At 40.4% G+C, this 27347-nt stretch overlaps 1 protein-coding gene across 3 annotated transcripts in view; it reads right to left on the bottom strand.

The window, feature by feature from the left end:
- The window catches only part of MBOAT2 (membrane bound O-acyltransferase domain containing 2), a 98854-nt gene that overhangs the window by 50158 nt on the left and 21349 nt on the right, over window positions 1–27347 (bottom strand). Inside the window, exon 1 of one of the 3 annotated variants that reach the window (XM_065631541.1) lies at window positions 8808–8879. The exons of 1 other annotated variant lie outside the window; for it this stretch is intronic. The gene's annotated coding sequence lies outside the window, so the exon portion shown is untranslated. Of the gene's footprint in view, window positions 1–6669; window positions 6720–8807; window positions 8880–27347 lie in introns of those variants that run through there. One more of the 3 variants, XM_065631540.1, reaches the window with a different exon arrangement.

Below are 27347 nucleotides of genomic sequence, written 5' to 3'. Positions count from 1 at the left end.
TAAACCAAGATCCACAATGCAAGTTTTCCTATTTACATAGCTGTTCTCTAGGCATTCAAATTCCCATTGTATAAATCCACAGAATCTTGGCATTCAGGAGCTAAATTTATGGAGCTATTTCCATCTCTCTGACTGTCCCACCTATAAAACACAAATAGAAACACTTAGCTAGTTCACAAGAGCATTCTATGAGTAAGTGCATTAATGATTCACTGAACTGCTTTATGGTCACTATTATGGGAACACGTAAACACTAAACTTGTCTACTCTCCAAAACAAGTTTTGTTAGAAAGCATCTGACATACATATAAATTGTGTTCGTGTTAAGAAAAATCATTAATTTTCAGGCAGAAGAGAATTTTTAATTGCATTCTAAGCCTGTTAAATTCCACACTGTAACCCTTCAAGACTAAAAATAGCGTGATTGCCAGTCAGCCAGAAATTCAGCATGCATCCAGAAGCTCCTACGCTGCACTTGCCAGGAATGTCAAGACTTTGAAAAATCACGTATAGTGTAACAGTCAAGACAAACTAATCTGTAACACAAGCACACGGTGCACACTCTGATTATTCATTACTGCGATGCCTGGCAGTGTCACTGCACTTAAGCTTCCTTCTGTGTTTTCATTACAAACAAAATTTGAAGAAGAGTTTCAGCTAAATGTGCATGCCCTGTTCTACACGTCTTTAAAAAAAAAAACAAACCACAAACAAAACACCAGTTTAACATGTTTGGGGTTTATAACACTTCTTAGTGACTCGAGAATGTGATGGGAAGTAGACTGTATCTTTTAAGTAAACAGAATTTCATACTGGTTTGGCCACCAAAATCCATAGGTATCTATATAGTCACAGGCTAATGAGAACTCCTCCATGAGGGGCTTGAATTAGCTATATTCTATTCATGTGAAACAAAACACATTGTGTTTATATTCCTATTTTTTGCCTTAGTTATTTGATTATCAGTTATGTTTTCAAAATGTGAATAAATCCCACTGCTTGATATTAAGACCACCAGGTATCTCTCCCTCCAGCCAGGGCTAAATTTAAAATACTGTTGAATACTATTTGAATTACTATTGAAGAGTCCCAGCTCTGCAACTGTTTATAATGCTCTTGCTCTGCTAGTACTCACTCTCCTCCCACCTTTCGTTGTTGGAATACTTAGAATCCTAGAATGTCCTGAGTTGGAAGGGACCCACAAGGATCATTGAGTCCATCGAGTCCTATGCCTGCACAGGACAACCCCACAGTTCACACCATGTGTCTGAGGGCGTTGTCCAGTCTCTTCTTGAACACTGCCAGGCTTGGGGCTGTGACACCTCCCTGGGGAGCCTGTTCCAGTGCTCCAGCACCCTCTGGGTGAAGAACCTTTTCCTAATGCCCAACCTAAACCTCACCAGCATATCTTCCTGACATTCCCTCAGGTTCTGTCACTGGTCACTGAAGAGAAGAGATCAGCGCCTGTCCCTCCTCCTCCCCTTGTGAGGAAGCTGTAGCCACCATGAGGTCTCCTCTCAGTCTCCTCCAGGCTGAACAAACCAAGTGACTTTAGCTGCTCCTCATATGGCTTCCTCTCCAAACCCTTCGCCAACTTCGTAGCCTCTTCTGGACACTCTCCAGTAGCTTTATATCCTTTTTATCCTGTGGCGCCCAGACCTGCACACAGTGCTCCAGGTGAGGCCGCACCAGTGCAGAGCAGAGCGGGACAATCCCCTCCCTGCCCGGCTGGCCATGCTGGGCTGGATGCACCCAGGACACGGTTGCCCTCTTGGCTGCCAGGGCACACTGTTGGCTCATGTTCAATTTGCCGTTGACCAGAACCTCCAGACCCCTCTCCATGGGGCTGCTCTCCAGCATCTCATCCCCCAGTCTTCATGTACAGCCAGGGTTGCCGTGTTCCAGGTGCAAAATCTGCACTTGCCCTTGTTGAACTTCATATGGTTGGTGGTTGCCCAGTTCTCCAATTTGTTCAGATCCCTCTGCAGGGCCTCTCTGCCCTCAAGAATGTCGACAGCTCCTCCCAATTTTGTGTCATCGGCAAACTTAGTAAGCAATCCCTCAAGTCCTGAGTCTAAGTCTTTGATAAAGACATTGAAGAGCACTGGGCCCAAGATGGATCCCTGCAGAACCCCACTACTAGTGACTGGCCACCAGCCCAACATAACCCCATTTACTAGAACCCTTTGAGCCCAGCCCATCAGCCAATTGCTCACCCACTGCATTGCATGTCTACCCAGCTGTGTGCTGCACATCTTGTCCCAGAGAATACTGTGAGAGACAGTATCAAAGGCTTTACTGAACTCCAAAAAGATCACATTGACAAGCCTTCCTTGGTTGACTAGGTGGGCAACCTTGTTGTAGAATGAAATTAAGTTGGTCAGGCAAGTTGAAAAAACATTCTGTGAAAACAGTATTAGTCTGAAAACATACTCTGTTGAGGCCTTTTTGTTGCTTAGAAGAGAAAATTTAAATGGCGTTAATTTGAAAAAATGTCAAGATGGAATACTTTTCAAACTTCTGCTAGGTGTTAGGGACAAATACTGTTTGCTGTAACACCACTTCACATGGAGCCTTATGCCAGCACACACATTCAAAGCAGAAAGAGACAAGATGAAGAAAAAAAGTTGGTGGCAGTCTTGTAAGAAGAGTACAGACTTAAAAACAAGCAAACAGATTGTAAGATTCATATTTTGTTTTGGTGAGTTCAGCTGAATGCCAGAACCTTGTCATACTTCATCTCTGGAGATGCAAAGATAACAAGAAAAGTGTAGAGTGAAAAAGGATGGAGAAAAGAGAGTCAACAGAATTCGTCATGACAAAAAGCATTGTGCTTCAGGCAGCATCAACTGTAAACTACACCTATGAGAGGGAGCTGCAGTCTTGTCACAATTCATAGTGAATTAACTACTTCCTAGCTAAAGACAAACTTTTCAGTTGCTTGTTCATTGAAGGATTTTCAGTCTATGTGAAGGCCCTACTATGCCTTCCTGAAGGCTCTATCTGAAGGTTCTACCATGCCAATCAGATATTTCTATTATAACTGAAAGCAGCATGTATGTTAGCCTTCAGCTACTAGTAAATTAAAACCAGTGACATAGACAAAAAAAAAAAAAAAAAAAAAAATCAACAGTATTCCCTTAATAATTTGTACCTTTGCCAGAGAATGCACTTTTAGGAGACCATGAACATATTAGCACACCTCTAGCCTAGACTCATTATTGCCACTAGATACAGCCATGCTGCATCCCTGCAATGACTCAATTTATTTCTGTAATTACTTCAACAGTGAAGCGATAAAGCCTGTGAACGTAATCATGTAGAAAAAAAAGTAAAACATGTCTCTTACAAAATCTATGACTGCAAAATAAAGGGACAAAGATTTTAATCCAAAGGAGTGGTTATCCATCACTCTCCAAATCATACTGGACCCCTGCAAAAACCATGAGATCAGATTTGCAAGGCAGAGAGGGAAACCTCAGGCTATCAGAACTCCTGTTAAGAAGCCCAGAGCTTTCCACTTTGTTTTGTTAGCCTAAGGTACGTTCTTAAAAGTGGTAACAAAATACATTAACTGCGATGAATCTTAATTCAATGTGGATGATGAAGTGTAGGGTAGGTTTTTGTTCTCAAGGTCCACTTTGATCTTTTTTTTAGATCTACTTCTAGCCGATTCTCAGCTTGAAGGTGACCAGCATAGGATGGTGATGGCTATCCAGACCCAACAAGGTAAGTCTTGAGTAACCTCATCTGACCCCATCACTGACCCTGCTTTGAGCAGGAGGCTGGATCAGACACCTCGTGAGGTCCTTTCCCCCTGAAACCTCTCGTTCTAAGAATTTATTCAGTTTATTTAACTGTTAATCTTCTAAGATAAAATGTGATAAAGAAAACGTGCAACTTTTTCTACTGAAGTTTGCCATCAAATAATAACATAGCTGCATTCCAAGCATAAAATAGTAGCGTCTAACAGCTTTTTGTCCCCAAACAAGTTAATTTTCCTGAAATAATCAAAATCCTTCCTAGCACTTGTGAGAGAGGAGCATTGCCCAGAAAGGGTACCACAGGACTCAGGGTGACGCAGACCTTACCGGGAGAAGTTACACTGCAGTGATGGATACTGGAGCACAACTGAGATGTTGCCACATGGGATAAATGCAACAGTGATACTTTTTCACAGTTTCATCTGTGCATCTATACATCACCATATAGTAAGTTATAAAATACTGCTGTATTTATGGAATTGTACTGAAAGCATTGAGCTTTAAAATCCCATTATTTTAATGTAAGAGTAGACACATGTACCTCCTATACAAACTTATAAATTCCTAAATGTGAATTTAAATAGAAGATTCTGTTGCACTGTAAGTATCACAGTTAAATCCCAGATTTCTCTTACTGCTCTACCCACAAGAGTATTTACTTCCAAATACAGATTAAGTTGTAGAAGCCTGTAACGATGACAGCAAATGTGTCATCTCAACTTTTAGTATAAGTGGCAGAGATTGTAGAAAAACGCACATTTTAATTAAAGATGCCAAGCATTTGTAAAGATACTTTAAAAGAAATAACTGAGGGAATGACAGGGGAGCATCTGACAGGAAAAGAGTACAAAAAGTTTATTTTAACAACCATAAGCTCCACCAGTCACTACAATTTGCTCTGGGAGAACATTAAAAAAAAATCTCCACATTTGCATGCCCCAAACCACTTAGTCAAAGAAGGACAGTAGTTGTGCAAAGCACCCAGAGATAGCCACAGGTTTAAAATCACATCTGGGTCCCCCTGCCCCCTTATAGAAATCTTTCTAGAAGGTTTTTTAACAAGGGAGGGGCACACCACGCAACAAAACAAAAACAAGACACACATGCATTACTAGAACTAGAAGCTTACACTTTAAACAGAAAAATCTGAGAGCAAGTAGGGTAGACAGAACAAAAAGCTCATCCCTCCCTCTGTTCATTGTGTCCTTGGCAGACAGGCCCGTACTTCCAGCCAATTCTACTATTTCTAAACAGTGGCGGATTCTGCTCAGTTACCCCGGTCTCTCGGAAGCTCTCTCTGCCTCTGCTCCCTCCAAGGCCTGGTCACCCACCCCTGGCCACCCACCCAAGCCCACAGCCATGGGCATCAGCAGCTCCCTCTGCCACCATCCTTGTGCCACACCAGCCGGTTCTCAGTCCCTTAATCCCAAAGGAAGCTCCCACAGGAAGAAGCAATTTCCCCCTCCACATGAGAGATCCACGATGCATTTTGTTCACTGCAATTTATTTTGGTACTTCTTGGGAAACTTTTGTTTTACATAAATGATCAAACCAATGGCAGCTGCAAGAACCACAGGGCACAGTAGCTCAGGCTAAAAAATACCTGGTTAGAAGACAAGTGTTACTTTCTTAGTGAAAGAACAGGACATCCATTAGGAGACCTATTAAAAAGGTGAAAACCAGGTGGGCATAATAAGAAATAATGCCAGGAATATAGCTCAAAAACATTTAGACTAGAATCAATGAAAGTGATTACAGGGATCAGATTTTAAAAGAAAACATTTTATGACTCTCAGAATCTTCTGCAAAAGCATCCAATCTTGATTTTGAAATACACTTCATTAAGCAAGTTATTGTTTTAACCATGGGAAATACTATGTCTGTGCTATATCAGAAGCTAGGTAAGATGAACTTAAAAATCTCTCTTTAAAAGTTTACCTCATGAAGGCTTTATCTTAATTCCTTATAGCTGGAAACCATTTTAGATTTTGATATCTAGCATTTGTGAACCTTTCAGAATTCTTTCTCTCTAGTAAGAATATTGAAGCCTTTCTTGGCATTTCACTGTGAAATGAGATAGAAATAAATCCTTGCACCTTTTGAAAATGGAATTTTAAAAGCAATTTGGTCTTACATTTTTCATGAGAGCAAAGTTAACAAGCTGACTTTCCTATCCTCTTCATATACATCTCTATTCATGGCCCAAACTAGGTATATCATTAGAAGTATGTACTTGCTTAGGGCAACAGATTGCCAGGAACAAAAATATGTACTTTTAAATGGGTATCCCTGTTGGACAGGACAGTCATAACACCTGCTCTTTTATTTCCTCAGCAGCAATAGGAACACTGAATCCAGCCTTCCACCCCAGATCCCTTCCCAGTCTCCTCCCCACTGTCTACAACAGAAGTGCAATTTCACCTATGCAGGCAAACAGCTTTAGGCAGGTTCTGATCATATGTCACTTCTAATTAACTTCCTTTTCAAGATAACCAACTCAAATGTCCTCAGTTTCTCATCTGAGTTTTCCAGCTCTCTTGTTCTTTTTCCTAACCTTCTCCAAATCCTCAGTAATTGTGCAGTACTCCATGAGAAATAAGGTTCTCAACACTTGTCTCTGTATGACACCACATCTGCTATCCATGTAAGAACGCTAAGTCTTGCCTGTTATTCTCCACTTCACCTAGCTTGCCTTATGAAGCTTCTCTTGGGGGCCCTCCATGGTATACAGACTCCATCCCTAATTTCAAGCTATGTTATACGCACAGTTGAACAGCTCCAAATCAAGCAAATATTGTTTGCTTTTTCAGTGTTGAACTAAGCCTGTCATTTTTATCCCTTTATTGTCTTCAATTAGTCCTAAATTTCCTCAAAGTCCTCCTTTGTCTGAAGAAAACACTATTACCTTCAGTTGTTTGCTGAATTAGGCAAAGTGTTGCCAGCAGGTCAAGGGAGGTGATCCTTCTACACTCAGCACTGGTGAGGCCACACTTGGAGGAGCACATCCAGTTCTGGGCTGCTCAGCACAAGGGAGATGTGGACATAGTGGAGTGAGTCCAACAAAGGGCCACAAGGATAATGAAGGAGCTGGAACATCTCTCCTGTGAGAACAGGCTGAGAGAGCTGGGACTGTTCAGCCTGGAGAAGAGCAGAATCAGGGGGATCTCAATGATGTGTATAAATACCTGATGGAGGGTGCAAAGAAGGCGGAGCCAGGCTCTTCTCAGCAGTGCCCGGTGACAGGTCCAGGGGCGGTGAGCACAGACAAACACAGGAGGTGCCTGAACATCAGGAAACACTTTGTTACTGTGAGGGTGCTGAGCACTGGTACAGGTTGGCCAAAGAGGTTGTGGAGTCTCCATCCATAGAGATACTCCAAAGCCATCTGGACATGGACCTGGGCAACATGCTCCAGGTGGCCCTGCTTGAGCTGGGGGGCTGGACCAGATGACCCCCGAGGTCCCTTCCAACCTCAGCCACTCTGTGATTCTGTGATTTTTAATGTCTTTTTCAGTTCATTAACACATATAATCCTGAGTTGTGGGGTTGCTAAACTTCAACCCAGAAAAATTTTATTTCCACTAGCTTCCTATTAGTAGAGGATACTTAATAGACAGCAACCCTTAGTCTCTAACAAACACTTAATGCTTAAGAGCAAATCACAAGAAGCTGGTTTTGATCCACCTTTTCTAACGCAATACATTCAAAAACATGCAAATCAAATAGCTAGCAAATCACAAAGGCATTATTGCGAATTTCAGAAAACAAATCCAAAGATAAGATTCAGAGACAATATGGAGAGATAAGAGTTCACAAATCAAAATGCAAGTAAAATTTAAGAGATAATAATTTCAATGCAGCTTAGTCATATTTAATAATTATCCACTGAGAAAAATTTAGCATGGGCAAGATTTCCTTGAAACTGGAAAAAGGGGTTAAGGCTCCTTAGAACCAAACCTTTATAAGTTGAAAGGGGAACTCAAAAAATCATAGACCTGTAAAATTGGTATCAAATACTATACAAGGTTTTATTTTTATTTGTTTAACCCAGTATATATTTATAAAAAGCTAGAAGGTAAACAGTGCAATACAACTCAGTCAAAGGCTTGTCCAGCACAAGTACTATAAAAATAGCCTATTTCTAATGACTTGGTTAGACAACCGCAACTAACAGACATGCTCTGCTATAAGAGCCACACCATGTACACCCAAAGTCTAACGACTACCATGATCAAACCTGCCCTATTACCACAGCCAGTGTGAGGTAGTTACTTTGTCTTAATCCTAATGTTTGAGTTGGTAGAGACTACATTGTGCAAAAAAAAAAAAAAAAAAAAAAATCTGATAAAACACCATCAATCACGAGGATTTTGGCTGTAAATAGTCAACCATACAAATCTGTAATGGAAACCAACTATTAGTTAGAATTAGAGCAGAAAAGGATCTGTGGAAAGCCACAGCATTGCAAAACAGACAGAATAAGCCTTTTGCTCTGCTTAGCTTTACAAATACCTCACCCTGTTTTGAAAAGCACATCTCCAAACGACATAGAATAACTGAAGGAATTCCAAAAGCAGCTATGCAAAAAGGGAAATAAGCCTTGAAAACACAACCTGAGGAGAGATTTAAATAGACTCATTCAGGCTTTACCGGACTGAAAGGAGACAATATAAACAGAAGACTGCTGCAAGGGAATACATTTCCCTACACAGATGAAGGGGCTCGAACTACCAAAGACAGGTTAAACTTAGGCTAATTTTAAGGAGAACCTAACTACAGAGTTAAGCACCTATACAGATTGCCTAACAAGACTAGAAAGTCTTTGTGGATTTTTTAATTATTATTATTATTTCTAGAAGATCTCAAACTGTCTTCGATTAGAGATCCAGATACACTCTCAAATCCCTTCCAGCCTCCTTTTCCAGAATTCTATTATCGGGTTTTGTTTCCCAAATAAACATTTTTAGAAGTCAGAGAAAAGAAATCTGCCTAAAAAGGTGTTCACTATGTAGATAAAAAGACATCTGTATTTAAAGTATTTACCATTTAGAGTCTGTTAGGAGCTCAGACGCAATAGAGAGGAAAAACAGCTGCAGGAGCCAGTCAAGATGCTGATGATCTGGCAGGACAAACTCAAGAACAGGAATGAAAGAGACACACCCACTAGAGTTGGTTTTGTGTCGTAACATTTAGTACTAGTCATATTTCTTTTAAATGTTTCCAACCTTGTCAAACCAAGGTTATGTTCGCTGCAAAGATTTCACATTTTGCAGTATATAGTCATGTACCTATTTTTGAACACATATTCCATACACAGAACACTGATTTGGGAGTTCAGCTATGCTGGGAGGGGGAGCAGCCTACACCTCCCTTATCTCCTCATCAATGCAAACAAGTATTTCTGAGTGAGAATGAGGCCTTAGCACCAGTAATTTCAGAAACATTTGTTTGGCAACAGGGAGGTAACACAATCTTCTTCCTATCTTCTAACTTACAGATTGTTCAAATACTTTGTGTATCAAATTTCTTCGCAATAAGCCACAGAACACACCATGAAATTCAAAAATAAAATGCAAGCAATGTAGAAAACGGTGAAGTTCTCACGCACACTTTTTTTTCCTTCTACATGTATCTCCCATGCACTTCACATGCGTTTCTCCTGGAAATGCCAGATGGAATGTGTCTTACTAAAACCTTTGAGAAAGCAGGGACTGCGAGAAAGAGGACGATCTCTGAAGAAATTCGGAAATCCAAAATCTATGCTTAGAATAAGGGATCCCTTAATTTCTGTGAAGAGGGGACAAAATATTGAGCAAGATGCAAACCTAGTAATAGCCCTATGGCATTTGAGTCAGCACTGTCCTAAATGATGATACAAAGCTCGTGGCCAAAGCAACATTAGCAGCAGTCCTCCATGAGGCAAGTTATTCTTAAAACTTCCATTAAAAACCCAAATAAGCATATTTAACTCCCGAACAGATGTAAAGAAGTTGCAGATTAAAAAACTGAAAGTCACATTCCATTAAAAGCTTTGCTCCTTCTCCTTGAGCAGGAATCTTGGACTCTGCAGCAGAACTGCACCCACACATTGATTCTCACCAGACATCCTGTGATCAGCACAATAAGAAAGCAGCATGAAGAAAGATAAAGGCTTCTTCCTTCAAAAAGGCACTTCCAGGAGCATTAGTCTGTTGACATAAGTCCTACTGCTTTCTGCTTTTCAGCAACTGGGAGAAGACAGCTTAGGAAGAAACATAATATTGTTTCTGGTCTACTCCTGCCTATTCTTGTTGGTCTCCTCTGTCCTGGGTTCGGCTGGGAGAGTTAATTTTCACAGGACACCTGGAGGAGACGCAGCCAGGACAGCTGATTCAAACTAGCCCAAGGGAGACTTGATACCACTTGACATCATGCTCAGTACATAAACTGGGAGAGCTGGCCAGGGGAGGAAATCACTACTCAGGAACAGGCTGGGCATCAGCAGGTAGTGAGCGTTGCATTGTGTATTCCCCGCTTGTATGTTCTTTTACTGTTATTGCTATTGTTGTTTATCTCTTCCTTTGCTATACTGTTAAACCGGTTTTATCCCAACCCATGAGTTTTACCATTTTGTCTCCAATTCTCCTCTCCATCCCACTTGGGGAGGGAGGACTGAGAGAGCAGCTGCATCATAATTAGTTGCCAGCTTGGGCTAAACCACAACATCCTCACAGTCTACCCTGGTCGGCCAAAGGGTCTAAATATCAAAACCAAAGTAATGCACTTCAATACAGAGGCTTTCTTTGCTTTTGAGGAAAAAAAAGAGAGGAAAAAAAACCCACACCACACACCACCCACTAACTTGAAGTTCTTCTAATACTCTTCAGCTCAGCAAAAGCTTTCAATTTCCAATTAATGTATCAATCACTCTCTAAATGTCTAAGCTCATCTAAAAGAGGGTTTATACTTTCTTCATTTCAATTGTGAACTCCACACTAGTAGTTGGTTGGTAGACTTTCTGTACCCTGTATTTTATACAGTTTTATGTCCCAGTGGAATACCTGGGAACAGGGCAGCCAGATGTACGAAATAATTTCTAGGTCATCAAGGAAGTCCAGAAATGCTCTCTACTATCTAGAAACATTTCCTATGGATTTGGATCTCTACTTACGCAACCTCTGAAAATCACATTTCATTGTACTTATCTAGTTCAGGTAGCAGGGAGATCTGAAGTTTCATGAATGATATAATATCTCTCATTACTGCAGCCAAATAATCTCCAAAATAGCCTATGACATTTAAAGGGTAAAGCTGCTAGTCTCCTTTTAGAAATTAAGTCACCCCCTACCCAAGATTTAGCTGGAAAGCATGATGCAAAGATTATTTTTTTAAAAAAAAACCCCATAAACTATACTTGTAGAAAAAAGTAACAGCTACCCAAGTCCATGTGTAAAGTAATTAAGCCAGAGGGCCTGCTCCCAGCTCACCTTTCACATACCTGCCTCTTCTTAGCTTTTGCTATGCTGAACTATGTCAGACTCTAAAATGACAACAAACACACAAGAATTTGTGGGGTTTTATTTTTGTTGTTGTTTTCGGAGGGTTTTGGTTTGGTTTTAGGATGGGGTTTTTTTGGTTGAGGTTTTTTGGTTTGGTTTTTTGTGGGGTTGGGGATTTTTGTTTGTTTGCCTGGGTTTTTCTACAACTAAGACACTCTAGCAAGGAAGATTATCTCAAAGCGATCTTTTAAAAGAACCCTGAAGGAAATGAGATTCTAGTATACACTCTGATAGCATAATGTGTGACGTGGGTTGATATCTAAGTAAAAGAGAGAGAGTAGTCAATCCCTTCAAAAAGAACAGGAGCATTAAAATCCTTTACCAGCAAGTGGCTGTCTAACTAATACAGTCCAATGCTTATGACCACAAAAGCCTGGAAAAGGCATGTGACAGCTTCTTTCCTGCCTGAAGCCAAAAGGGCCTTCCTCTTCCCAAACTTAGGCTGGAGGCTGACCTGCAGAAAACATTTATAACAGACGTGATACAGGAAAACATGAGAGCATGGAGTACATAACAGAAATATCACCAGTTCGAATTCAACAAAAATGAACGTGCCACTCATGAACTGGAGAGCACAGAAAGGCAATGGGAGTTCACAAGACAAAAAGGTCAAGGCACCGCACAACGTTCTACAGAAAGGTGGGAGAGGCAGGCAGAAAGTAGAAGGAAAACAGCAAGGAGCTGCATAGGTTCACAGGAATACAACCATTAGCAGGTTCTCAGAATGGAAACAGAAGGTCCAGCTAGTGAGGGAGAACGTGTGTACAAGTGAAGAGGAACGCGTGTGTATGACAGGACGGCTAAGTTCAGCATGAAGGACAAAGCAAGTCCACAAGAGATGGGTGAAGGTCTTGAAAGCATAAGACTTAGGACAGTCAGTACTCTCTTCACTCAGCATCCAATTTCCATGACATGCAAAGGAAATGATCTTGAAGAAAGTCAAATTTATGCCCAAGCTGATTGAAACAGTTGGCCAATTTAAAATGCACTAAGAAACTAAAGGGGAGGGTGGCAGGGGAAGGAAACCAACCACACAAAGCCCATCATGCACTTCTACTTTTCAGAAAGAAAGGGGACCAGAAGTGATCGAACTGTGTAGGAACAATTAACCCCATTAATACTAAAATCAGGACCTAATCTTTAGAAATCTGTGTCTTAAGGCATTGCTTTAGAATTTTTAAAGCAAAACTGAACATGCAATAAAATAAGCCAGTGTGGCCTCAAATACAGCAAATAGGCAAATAAATACTGTGGCTAGAAAGATTTGTACAAAAGCAAGTTTGGATTGTTTCAAAAACAGTCGACACAAATATATTAATAGGTTTTCTTAAGGGAAAATACTTTTGCAAACACTTTCTCCAAAATAAAATTTCCTTTTACTTAGATAACTCACACCAGACATGAGCCAGTAGTGTGCCCTTACCATAAAGAAGGCTAATGGTACTCCAGGCTGCATTAGGCAAAGTATTGCCAGCAGGACAAGGGAGCTGACCTGTCCCCTCTACTAAGCACTGGTGGGACCACACCTGGGAGCGCTGGGTCCACTGCTCGGTTTTCCAGTACAAGGGAGACATGGACATGCTGGAGAGAGTCCTACAAACATCCACTAATATAAAGGACTGGAGCATCCCTCCTATGAGGAAAGACAGAGAGCTGGGACTGTTCAGCCTGAACAAGAGCAGGTTCAGGGGGATCCCATCAATGTATGTAAACACCTGAAGAGGGAATGCAAAGAGGACACAGTCAGGCTCTTTTCAGTTGTGCCCGGTGACTGGACCAGAGGCAATGGGCACAAACATACATAGGAGGTGCTGTCCGAACAGCAGGAAACATTTTTTTTACTGTGAGAGTGACTGAGCACTGGCATAAGTTCCCCAGGGACTTTGGGAAGTCAGCGGGTGACCTCCAGAGGTTCCTTCCAACTTCAACCATTCTCTGGTACTGCAAAGACTTTTCGGCCTATTACAATTAACAAAACAGATTATTTCAGGTAAGCATCACAAAACTAGGATTTGATCCTGTATGAGTCAATCCTGGAACCTCAGGCCCAGAATTTTGCCATTAGAAAATAAGATGCTGGCAGAACAGGCAAAGCAACCAGTTGCTGCAGAGGAAGGTTCACTGGTGAGCCTGGAACTAGAACTGTCTGGCTAATGTTGAGGGTACCATTCATTTTCTCCCTCTGCCTCCTTGGATCTCTTCGCATCTAAAGCGTCCAGCATCTATCTGGCAGGAGTCCCATTCTGGAATCCTTCAGGCTCCCCCTAAGAGATGGGGTACTCTGAACTTCTCTGGCAAAAGCAATCAATATTTCCGTCTGCAAGAGATTCCCTTTGACAGAGAATCCTTAACTGACCATACTCATAGTTCAAGGACTGTCTGATTAAGTTACCCAATGACAAAGCCTGATTATTCAAAGATAAGAGACTAACAGGTCAGGATGACAATAAATACACAGAGTCCATAATTCAAGTACTAAATATTCTCTTTGGGTTGCTTGGTCTCCTCCATCTTCACTCAGCTGCTGAACGAACCACAATTTGCAAGAGTTACTTGTTAATCACTACCTACTGCAATTCTTAAGCACACCTGTACACAGGGACAGGAACGCTGCAAGAGTCCTCACCGCCAAGGTGAGCAAAGGAAAGTGACCTTGACCTATGCAGGTTGGTCAGATTATCTGCTCAGTGACTTGATCAAATGCCATTTCAAACATATGTCATCACTGTTAATGACCTGTGACATGGAAATTGAGGCTTGTATTCAGAACAAACCAGACAGCCCGCCATGGTGCTCCTGTGTGTTTGCAGATGGTGAAGGAGAAAAAGAACAATTAAGACACAGAAACTATCTGCTGATTATTCATATATTTTCACTCTTACTATAAGAAAATAAATAAATATGTGATTATGCAACAGTGGAGAAATATACTACAGATAATCAGATAATGGCTTCATTTCACAATGAAAACAAGTACACAGCAGGTCATTACTGTTCTGATAAAAAGATACTTTAAACAACTGGCTCCTAGTGCTGATCTGAAGAGTAAGTTTCCAAGAAGTATCTTGAATAACAGATGTTCCTACATCTAGTTAATACCTATAGCAGAAGATTCAAAAGATTAAGAATTATTTTACTTCTTCATTGATTCTGCTCATAAACACACAAAGGTGATGCTTGTGAGGAATGGCTGTATTAGTCAACGCTGTTATTACTTCTACACCATTGCCCATTAAACTAATTTTAGAAAGCACTACTTCCCTCGTAATCCTATGCATTATTAACAACTGCTAAAATATCTGGGGTTTACTACTTCCAGTAAAAGTATCTCTTCTACCCTAAGAACTGGACAGTGACCCCATCTTTCTAGAATAAAATATTTCAGTTAGAAGGGACCTACAATGGTCATCTAGTCCAACTGCCTGACCACTTCAGGGCTGACCAAAAGTTGTTCTTAAGGGCATTGTTCAAATGCCTCTTAAACACTGGCAGGACTGGGGCATCAACCACATCTCTAGGAAGCCTGTCCCAGTGTTTGACCACCCTGGCAATAAAGGAAAGCTACCTAACGTCCAGTCTAAACCTCCTCTCACACAGCTTTGAACCATTCCCACGTGTCCTGTCATTGGACACCAGGGCGAAGAACTCAGAACCCCTCTCTCCTCAGGAAGCTGTACAGAGCAATGAGGTCACCCCTCAGTCTCCTTTTCTCCAAACTAGACAAGCCCAGAGTCTAGCCACTCCTCATGGAACATTCCTTCCAGCCCTTCAAAAGTTCTGATTTTTGTGTGCGTTTTAGATGATAGATGTTGTACTTTGTATCTCAGTTTTCATTTTTAAGATGGTAGTGCTGAGGAGCAGAAATCATTTGATAGTCTTGAGGTACTTGCACTTCTACACTGCAAAAGCAATACCTTTGCAGGGTCTTTGAAAAATGCACTGAGTAGTTATATAAATAGCAAAGCATAGCTGGCACAACACACAACTCAATCTGCTTCTAGGTGCCTTAGGCTCCTTTATTTAGACCCTTCTACTGTTTATACAGATTGTGTCACATACACTAATTGCTCAAATATGAAGCATGGAAAAATGCCAGAGAAACCAACCAGCTTCCAAAGCCACACATCAAACCAACATCAGAATAAAGCTTTATTTCAACCCACATTTCAGAAGCCACCTATGAACCAAGTTTTGCTTTACACCCTTTTGAAAGGTTTACAAATACTTAGCTATTTCAGCTTGGAGATACCTTGCCTGAATACAGATGTTGTTACTTCAGACATTTATATAAAACACAGCAACATCCATTATTCTGCTCTCCAGTATCTAGAAAGGACAAAGCCACTGACTTCTGACTGCAGCTCTGACAGCAGCTCCCATTCTTCTGGAAAGCTCCCTCAGGCCCAGTAATACAACATACCACATCATGTTCACACAGACCCGTTCTAATTTTGTTACCATATGAAGTGGTAAGAAGTTACCGTAGGGACAGTTCTTAAGAAATTGCAATCACATTGCTTACACGAGTTTCTGAAGCCAACTTTCCAGTGTAACGACTGCAGTCAATACAACTGAAAAACAATGCCCTCAAGACCACAATTTCATACGAATGCCCTCTGCCTGCAGAAGAATGTGCCTATGGCATTTACTGGTCAGCTTTCCAGAGCACCATGGTCACGTAGAGAAAGAGAGCCAAGGGAGCCTGGACTTTGTTTCATTACAACTAGAGACAAAACATGAATACCGTTTACCGATGAGACCCACCTCCACCTTGCACGAGGCTTGTGAGCTGCTTTGAAGACAAAAAGCTCTCTACAGAAGCAATAATACCAATCACAAAAAATGAGCACTTGATATCAAAGCCACAAGACATTGATTAGACATATGGATGATGCCACAGCATACGTTAAACATGGTATCACAAATGGGTACCATGGTGGAGGGAAACAGAAGAGGAACACACGATGAATCAAAAAGCCCGAGACAAGAGTTTTCAGAATATGGGATCTTAAACATCACAGACACTCCTAGAAAAGGCAGAATACCAAGAAAACCAGTTACATTACTTTTGTTTAAAATTATGCATTACTTGTATGCATTGTGCATTTCCATGTGATACGATCTATTAATAAAAGAAATTATTCACTCTTTAAATAATCATACACTGAAATACCCAGAGGCTCCTTTTGCAAGCCGACTGACTTCACAGTTGCTGTTATGCCTGTGATTAGTAATGACTGTGCAACTGCTTAGCACCTGGCTATGCTGAGTATTTTTTATTTCATCCCCAGTTTTGACGATAACACCACACTACATTGTCCAAGGTACCTGCATCTTCTCAGAGAACAGAACACCAAAAGCTCCATGACCACTTGTCAGATTTAAGACAGGAATAATAGAGTAATTTACAGTACCTTTTTTTAATTTACTCACTTTCAACGTAGTCAGGTGCATCTTTTAAACAGTGAAGTTTGAAATTTATTATCATAAACCAGTAAGCTTCCCCACTGAAAACTATGCCAACCAATATACAAGGAAATAGGGCTCACTGCACCCAGCCTTCTTAGAACTTCCAGGCAATTCATCTGTACTGAAGACAGGATAAGTAAATCCATTACGTATCTTCTCATGGCACAGTAAAAAAGAACGGGTTTCTTGCTTGAATACTGGAAACACGTTTGTTTTCAAACACATTTGAAAAGTTAACTGAAAGTAAAACCAAAGTGGAAGTATCCAATAGTCCCTTTATCACTCAGCTCGGCTTCCACCTGTTTCTACTGACTTAAAGACACAAGAGTTAATGTGTTTTCCCTTGGCATAGTCTTTGTTTTGTGTGTTTCGCCCCTACCACCTTTTTTATTATTGATACTATCTCTTACAAAAAAGAAGGATAGGAAGACAGATTGCTACTACTTGTTGCCTAACAACATCTTTTCCTGCCAAAATAATTGTCTCAATTGCAGTTGTTTTATTTCACTTTAAATTGAAATGAGCCTAATAGATTTATGTTAACAAGGCTAAATGTGTGCCATTTCCTTGAAATTTGACAATAATGTGCAATTATTGGGTGGGGGAAAATTTGAGAATAAAGAAAGCTTTTGTAGCAAGTCCAAATCGGATCACTAAGCTGCATGAAGTCACCTGAAATAAATTTGAAGCTGTAATAGACATTGAAGCAAGACACCAAAAGGAAATGGCTCGCATGCTTATGACAACTGGACTTATCCAGGATCATTTTCATACTAATGAAGACTCAGGTTTCACAGAACAACCTGCTCTAGTTGATCTGCTTTGAAAAGTATCGACTGAACTCAGAAATGCTTCCCTCCTCAGCTATTCTAGGATTCTGTGATCTCACCTCTGACTTCCAGTAAAGGCACCTGACCTGCAAAACCAATGAGCTTTAAAAGCTCTCCAAATTTCTTAACATGTTTAATTGAGACACTGGATTTTAAACTGAAGCAGTTTGTATTTTTTAAATATCAAGTCTTTTTCTTTACAACCACCTTCCCTTAAAGGAAACAAAACACAAACAGAATTTTTGTGTTTTGCTGTGCATCCATAACATCATCACCTTTTACTTCTTCAAATATCTTTTAACTCTAACCCAGACACTTGTTACACCACCACTTGCAGATCTGCAGGCAAACCCAGCCTGCAAAATTTACAGCCAACAGGTCCATTAAGGACAATGAAATGATTGTTTGCTGAGCTTGTCATAATTATTCAAGTGGAATTTGTCTCAAAACCAAGATATTTCACCAAAGAATAACAAACTATGCAGAAGCACCTAGAGAAGAAATTTGACTATAATATAAAGAATCCTTGCATCTAATCTATTACAAGCACCTCTGCTTCAATTCAGTTAATGCCACGCAATCAGAATTTTTAATCAACTCTTATGAGCAGCAGTCTCTGCCAAGAGATGAAGAAGAACACAGCTTTCACTGAACTCTTCTAGATACAATTTATTCTGCCACTTCATTTTGTAGGGAGCCTGATTTATTTGACATCAATAGTTTGTTGAGGTAATAAACCATGCAGCAACAATGCCATGACTCAGAGCTCATTTGCTGGCAGTCAGGCTGCTTGGCAGCATGACAGGCAGAGTAATGCACCTTGAAGAAGCATCTACAGAGATGCTACAGCTTTCAGAGATTACCAAACAAATACAGAGCCCAGAAAACATGACTTCACTCTCACTATCAATTTTCTTCTGCTGGATTGATTGTGCTCAGCTTCACTTGGAGCACAAAGATTTAAAAAAATTGAGATCTATGAAAGCCAAAAAGCAATAGCTACTCGGTCCCAAGGCATCTTACACTCCTGCTTCCCTCCAAGAAAAGGTTTTCCTCTATGTGCTTATAGAAACCAAGTACACAGTGTAAAGAAACTACCTATCAATTTAAAGTTTTGGGAAGTAAGAGAACCCTCTTCCAGATAAACAGCAATATTCAATAATGTGTAGCTACTTCATAAAACAGAAGTCCAGAAATCTTTTCACCTGAGTTTTATCAAGTATGATGATAGAGGATTTATATGCCAACAATATTGATAAAATGCCTGTTCTTCTGAGAACTCCATTCTTTGAACAACATCATCAACGGAGGCAAAAATAAAATTTAAAAAAAAAAAAAAATAAGGAATTTAAAACCAGACTAATTTAGAATCTTCTCCCTGGAAATACAAAGTATACAATTGGAATATTTTCTAGTTGCATTAAGGCAGCATATGTTCCTTTTGTACCCAAGTAACTGAAGTGGCTACAAGACTTCAAAAATGCCATATTTTGCATTGTTGCTTATTATCTTTATCAGCCTCTACTTACGGGTCAGCCTTCACAAAGCTGCAGACGCTACACGCTTCCTGTCTTTCCTTCTTTCTCTCTATATATACATGAAACACACACACCAAAGATTAAATATTTATTTAATCTTTATTTAAAAATAAGGCAAAAGTGACAGGCAGTAGAGATAAGGAAATTCCAATTCTCTTTTCATTCCAGTTTTGTAATTACAAAAAATATGATCAATAAAGGCCTTTCCATCTAAACATTCCAATTCTAAGAAGGATAATATATCAAGTTATTTTTCAACTTATACCTTTATTGTTTTAAGTAATGCATTGTGTTCTATCCAAGAACAGCCAGGAAAGTTACAGGAAATTATCAAAGCTATTTAAAACAAATACTTTCAAAATAAACTCTTAAGGATTACTAGGAAATTCCTTCACAGCTGTTTACTTCAACAAGCGTTCACTTCTCAAGTTATTGAATGCAGCCAACCATTTCCATGGCTATTTTTGTAATGGTCACATCTTCAGCCCAGAGAATTCCTGCCTGGTGCTAGTCAGTGTTTCCACTCACACTCCTCAGAATACACAATTCTGATCTCTAGGTAAGCATCAGAAAAATCAAACATTTAACAAATTATGAAGATAAATAAGTCAATAAAGCACACTCAAGGAAAAAAAAAAAAACAAACTCTAGCACTATTCATCTCAGTTTCCAAGCTCCACAAAAGTAAAGAGGGATACGGGGCGAAGGCTTGTTGTTTTTTTGTTTGGTTTGGTTTTTAAATTTGCCAGGTCAGTTTGAAACTGCATGTGGTTTTGATGAGCAATTTGATGTAGAAGTGATGCAAAGAACATGTGGGACGCAGCTATTAAACTTCAAAGAACTATCGGATGTGCTCCATGCAAGGCCTATCCCCACACGTTACCAAGATAGCAGCAGCAGGATCCAAGAACCTGAGCTGTGCACAGCTAACTCAAGTTAAGACATTCTCAGGTAGATCATCTGATTTAACCATATAAAGAAGAAACTTGGCAGTTATGGACAAAATTAACAGCCATGAGAAATTTTAATGAAAACATGAAGCCTATTTCAGATCACAAGCTTCAGTTATCCGTGATAGTTCTATATTTTAACTCTGGTTTTTACCTTTTTAATACATGTGTGTAAGATAAGCTACATTCTTGAAGAAAATAAAAATAGCATTCACCTCTGCAAATAAAACAAGAAAAGTATTTGCAATTGCACACGTAAAACCTCCAAGATTTTATCTAACTAGGAAGACCATCTAGCAGCCAGACTATATGCTCTGCTATTAAAAAAAAAACCAACAAACTAACTAACCAACATGTGAGATGAAGTATCCTTCTGCATAGAGCCATACTAGTATTTCTTATCATAGAACCATAGAATGGTTTGGGTTGGAAGAGACCTTAAAGATCATCTAGTTCCACCCCCTGCCATGGGCAGGGACACCTTCCACTAGACCAGGTTGCTCAAAGCCCCACCCAACCCAACCTTGAACACTTCCAGGGATGGGGCATCCACAGCTTCTCTGGGCAGCCTGTTCCAGTGCCTCACTGCTCTCCGGGTGAAGAATTCCTTCTTTATATCTAATATAAATCTCCCCTCTTTCAGGTTAAAGCCATTACCCCTTGTCGTATCACCACATGCCCTTGTAAAAAGTCCCTCTCCAGCTTTCTTGTAGGTCCCCTTTAGGTACTGGGAGGCTGCTTATAGGAGGCCTCCCTGGAGCCTTCTCTTCTCCAGGCTGAACACCACCAACTCTCTCAGCCTGTCCTCATAGAAGAGGGGTTCCAACCCTCTGATCATCTTCATGGCCCTTCTCTGGACTTACTCCAACAGGTCCACATCTTTATTGTGTTGGGGGTCCCCAGCAGCTGTACCGCAGGTGGGTCTCACGAGAGCAGAGTAGAGGGGCAGAATCACCTCCCCCAAACCGCTGATCGCACTTCTATTGATGCAGCCCAGGATATGGTTTTCTGGCTTTCAGGCTTTCTGGGCTGTGTGCACATATTACCAGGTCATGTTGAGCTTCCCATTAACCAACACCGCAAAGTCCTTCTCCTCAGGGCTGCTCTCAATCCATTCTCTGCCCAGCCTGTATTTGTGCTTGGGATTGCCCCACCCCATATGCAGGACCTTGCACTTGGCCTTGTTGAACTTCACAAGGTTCACACAGGCCCACCTCTCGAGCCTGTCGAGGTCTCTCTGGATGGCATCACTTTGCTCCAGCGTGTCGACTGCATCACGCAGCTTAGTGTTGCCAACAAAATTTGCTGATGGTGCACTCAGGCCCATTGCCCATGTCACTGACAAGGATGTTAAACAGCACCAGTCCCAATACCAACCCCTGAGGAACACCACTCATCACTGGCCTCCACTTGGACATCGAGCTATTGACTGCAACCATTCAGCCAATTCTTTATCCACCGAGTGATCCATACGTGAAATCCATGTCTCTCCCATTTAGAAACAAGGATGTTGTGTGCGAAAGTGTCAAATGCTTTACATAAGTCCAGGTAGATGATGTCAGTTGCTCTTCCTCATCCATTCGACCCTGTAACCCTGCCGGAAAAGGCCGCCCAATTTGTCAGGCACAATTTGCCCTTAGTGAAGCCATGTTGGCAGTCACCAACCACCTCCTTGTTTTCCATGTGCCTTAGCACACTTTCCAGAAGGATCTGCTCCATGATCTTGCCAGGCACAGAGGTGAAACTGACTGGCCTGCAGTTCCCCAGGTCTTACTTTTTCCCATTTTTAAAAACGGGGTTTGTGATTCCCCTTTTCCAGTCAGCAGGAACTTCTCCAGACTGCCACGGTTTCTCAAATATGATGGACAGTGGCTTAGCAAATTAATCCGCCAGTTGCCTCAGGACCTGCGGATGCATCTCATCAGGTCCGTTGGACTTGTGCACCTTCAGGTTCCTTAGGTGGTCTCAAACTTGATCTTCTCCTACAGTGCTTCTTCATTCTCCCAGTCCCTGCCTTGGCACTTGCTGGTGAAGACTGAGGCAAAAAAGTCATTGAGTACTTCTGTGTTTTGACAGCAGAAAAGAGTTTCTATGTAAAGGACAATAGCAATCTTGTTCTCAACACTATTAATTCAGCTTTTTGTAACGCTTTGTCTGCTAAAATAGAAGTTCTCTGCATTATTGTCTCCAATATAAATGCATTACTGTCTTGTAGCTCCTTGATAAGAACCCAATAAGGTTCTTAACAATACTTGGTTTCAGTCTCCCAAATCATTGCTATGGCTCTTCACATTAGATTCAGTATTTCCAAATCTGGCTACTAGAAAGGGACAAAATTCTGCAATCTCACTGCTACCCTGGAAATAAAAAAACTGATAATCTTTTTTATACATTGAAGATTTGCACTAGCTATTTTAGTTAGAACACTACTCACGCTAAGACAGCTGCATATAATGACCATCTACCCTTTCATAGAGGGAAATCAACAAGTGCAACTCCTTTTCTTTGAGAAAAGACTTATCACTTCAAAATGGAAAACTGATTCTTTTTATTTAATAATGATTGAAATATGCTCCTTAATACAGCCATTCATTACCCCTGGTGTTTATTTCTAATGGGGGAGGGGCAAGATTTCTATGCATACTGTAGGAATTATACTGTTTAATATGTATTTGATTCTCATCTATTAAAAAAAAATTTTTTAATTGCTTTTTAATCAAACACAAACTTTACAATTATAAACAGGGGTTTTCTGCCATTAACATAGATCTGATAAGACAACAAAAATGCTTGCAGTGACAGAACAGTACTTGTTTTTTCAGTCATGTTATTTAAGACTACAGAACCTCATCTTCCTCCATTTTGCATTTATACCTGGTTGAATTATAAGAACATACTTAATATTCTTCAGCTCTCATTAGTCTCTTGAAATAAGTTCTCATTTGCACTAACTGTAGAAGTGCAGAAATATTGAGTTTACATATGCAGAGCAGTTCATAGCTACTAATACTTGAAATTCTGAATCCAGGTATTCTCAGTGCTATGCCCATTGTCCTTTGGCAGCTACCTTTGTAAAGACATTTTTATTCAAGTTACATCAATTACAAATTTGTCACTGAGAACTTATACCAGATAGTTTACGGTTGTCTGCATGCCCTCACGCCATCAAAGAACTGTAACCATATTGGCAGGCTTCCAATCCTAGCTTTGCTAAAAATTATTATTATAAATTGATAGCATTTCTTAGTCAAACCCTTAATGATTTTTAGATATTGTTATTTCGGTCTGATTCGATGGTGACTTATTTTAGATGTTGCTTCAGATCCTCTTTTGCAGATTAAAAAAAAAAAATCTTTATCCACATCATGTATGTTCTTCATAGACTAAGACATCTGTGATCAAATCAAAAGCAGATAGCAATTAAAAAAAAAACCACACACACATACACACACAAAAGCCACACAAAAACTTACATTCACCTTGATCAAGGGCCTTTAGAAAAGACAGAAGTTCAAAAGCAGCATTACTCCCATTTTCAAAAATTATGTCATCTTATGAATGCTCTCACTTCTGAAGAGACAAAGATGCTTAAGAAAACCTTGCCAATAATTGACAGGATGAGTGAGAGTAGTTTGCTTGATCCATTTTGTATTTCACTGAAACCGTAACTTCTAAACAATACCTAGCATTTTTCACAGCAATCTAAGTTGTAGGCTAACTAGCAAACTTGTCTATCAATAAGTTACGACATTCAGCATTATTAAAAGCCTGGCTGACAAATTAAGTGCCTCAATTAACATCCTGAGTGAATTTGCTTACTCAGATGAACATGATTTATTAATCTCTTAATCTGAGATTGCTAAAATCAAATCATCAAATCTCCTCCACCCCTCCTTTCCCAAATCTCCCACTGTTTGTCAAAGCCACTGCAAGGAGTGAAGGAAAAGGGCGCAAGGCATTGCCCTGTCCTGGCTCTGCCTGTGCAGGGGAAGGAACTTCATACAGACCAATGTTCCCAAATCCCAAGGGAAGGGATGACCAGGAAGCTCCTCCACAAGGGCCAAACCAGTTACAACCAAAGTTGTTTAAATATCACTTTACATCACCATGTTTAAACAGCTTACATACATGAATGTAGGTGCAGCGCAAAGAATCGTACGTACATCAAAATAAAATAGAAAGAATAGCTGAGGCTGGGAGGGACCAACCTTCCATCTGGTCCAACCCCCAAGGCCACCCAGAGCCAGCTGCCTAGGACCATGTCCAGACAGCTTCTGAATATCTCTAAGGTGGGAGATTCCACAGCCTCCTTCACAGTAAACAAAAGTGTTTCCTGCTGTTCAGATGGCACCTTCCGTGTTTCAGTTTGTGCCCATCACCTCTGGTGCTGTCACCGGGCACCACCGAGAGCCTGGCTCCCTCCCTCAGGTATTTACACACATTGATGAGATCCCGCTGAGCCTTCTCCAGGCTCAACAGTCCCAGCTCCTTCAACCTCTCCTCCCAGGAGAGATGCTCCAGTCCCTTCAGCAGCTTTGTGGCTCTTGCGGCACACACGCACATCGGCTCCTTACGGATTTACTGCTATTATCTCAGGTCTCTGGGTCCTTCATAAATTTAGTTTTTGTAACTTAAATGTGCCAGAAAACAGTTAAGTAATTTTTTTCTTTTCTAAAGCCAGAAATAACCTCCTTAAGTCTTGGTAGTTCAACTCCAACCTCTGGAACAAGAAAACTATTATCCTGAAACTTTAAGTGTAAAACAGAAGATACCAGACATGAATAGCATGTCTATCACTTGATTTTAAATTAGCACATTTAAGAAATGTAAGTGACCAATTCAACAGGAATTATTTTGAAACAGATTTATTTTCTACACTGACACAGTTGGGACTTCTATATTTTGTCAGTGAAGTCACTGAGAAAACTACTGACTTCAGTGAAGCAACTGTGAGCCCTGTGATTAACTTTCCCCACAGGCTGAGCAACATTATTTACCAACCATAAAATGAACTATCAAGTCAAGAGAGAAAGAGTTACCTAGAAACCTTAAAACCCCTGTCATCAAATCACATGTGCAAGCACTGCTTACATAGCTCTTAGCTAACAGTAGCCAAATGCTTTAAGGAAAAACCTTGTGGCATTTGGGATTTTGTATTTTAAGACGAGTAGGATTTCTAAGGAAAAAAAAAATACTAGCATAACATCAGTTACCAAATGCAAATTCATTGGAACTGAGAACCTGTTTAAACACATTTTTCAGTTGCACAATTACCTGAGCCATGAAAGCACCAAATAAATATTAAGATAGCTTAGTCACAAATTAAAGAGCTAAAAGATAAGAACTAAAATTGATCAATTTTTGTTACAACCAAGTCTCAGGTAACTCATTTTCTGTCAATCAACTCTGCTCTAAAGTCGCTAAAATATAAAGGTGAGGTTTTCATCAGTTCTTCCCGCCCCCGCCCCCCACGACCCTCAGAGTTTTATCTTTTTCTTTATTTTTACACTCCCCTCTCTTTTCTGTTGTTCAAGTAAAGGCTTTAACATACCATGTATTGTCAAGACCAACCTGGAAGCAACAGCTGCACAAGGTTCAGTTCCCTCAGGAAAATCACAAAGGTAGGAACCTTGTAGAGCAGAGACTTTAAGGATCCAAAATAAAACAACAGAGGTTTAGAAGAGTATCAGTATCAGACTTGAAAGTCTGCTTTGGAGAATGTAGAGGTTTATCAAAAACCTCTCCTTGCTTTGGATGGTAAGGAAAGCTGGCATGCCCAGCACACAGCAGCTGAACTGATAAGTAGTCCAAGAACTTCGGTTGCTTCTTATCTGTTTAAACAATTTTTAAAGAGGCTAGACTGAGGAACTGTATTAGGAGATGATGGAAGCTGGAAGGAAATGGTTTTCCTAATCCATACACTCATGAAATCCACATTACACCAGGCAGGGCAGGTAAAGAAACAGGAAACTTACTTCAGTGAGTGAATTTAGATAATAGACAAAAATATTTTGTACAATACAAAAGTGCTTTTCCAATACAAAAATAATTTGAATCCATATTTACATGTATAGGTATTTGATGTTCTACAGTTTCCAAGTTAAAGAAGCTTATGAACAATACAGATAACCTCTAACTAGAACTACCAGCCAATGGGTCCCTCTATGATGTACAAAGTAAATCCCAAAACTTGGGCTATGCAGGTATATATACATACTCTGATCATACACATATATATAATATATATATACACAAGCACGTGCAGCAGCAAAACATTGACAGGGCCCTTCACCGGTCCTGAGGCCAGGCAGTACCAGCTGCACCCTGCGATACAGCACTCAACCTTAAATCACCCCTGGGCTCCGTGCGACACATTTGTAGCCTGAAGACAAACATTTAGGTGGGGAGAGGAATCGTTCACATTAGTTTCTGTTCAGACTGCCAAACAGAAATATGTAAGTGGCATTTTCATAGCAGAAAATTAAGAGTATATGATGCATTCCTTCAGTAAACATACAGGCATATAGGGACACCAAGAGGCATCACCACTCCTGGGATACAGTGGCAATGGAGGGAGCAAACCTTGCACAGTCTGGCCTATATCACCTGTTAGGAACAGCTCCTGGAGCTTCCCATACACCATCCAAGCACCGCCCAAAACTTGAAGGAACAAGTTACTCCGTTTGTTCAATTTTTTTCCTGCGCTGAAAGACGAGCTTTCTAGTTTTATCCAATGGTACGTTAATTCATACTGTGACAGAGCAACATAAGCCCGGTAGTCCAATCTAGGTTTTATTCTCCTCGCCGGTGCAGTAACTAAGAGCAGCAGAGAACACACGTACACAGCTGGATATAGCACAGCAAACACCTCAGCAGATCAGGCCACGCAGTGGTTAAAAACCAGCTGGTATGAACCAGGAGGATCAGGAACTAGAGAGTTCCTTTGCTCCAACGCACGAATATTAAATACACACGTGCCCACCTGCCTCTCACTATCAGGGAAGTAAATCACTGCTAGATTTATTTTTACAAGAAAACTATGTAATTTGTTATAATAAAGACTAAAGTATTTCTGCCTGGTACCTCCCTTCGCAGCATTTAACCACAATAATAATTTATTTAAAAATATTAAGCTACATAAGTTATAACTTACATTGTTACATGTTTAAAGAGAGACTGATACGAATAAGTTGCTTTAAAACAATTTCTAATCAAATAAACCATTAGAATATAAACCAGCCATCCAACCAAATGAAGT

The sequence above is a fragment of the Caloenas nicobarica genome, chromosome 3, assembly GCF_036013445.1.
Source record: "Caloenas nicobarica isolate bCalNic1 chromosome 3, bCalNic1.hap1, whole genome shotgun sequence".
Lineage (NCBI taxonomy): Eukaryota > Metazoa > Chordata > Aves > Columbiformes > Columbidae > Caloenas > Caloenas nicobarica.
This window is presented reverse-complemented; position numbering and strand designations above follow the sequence as displayed.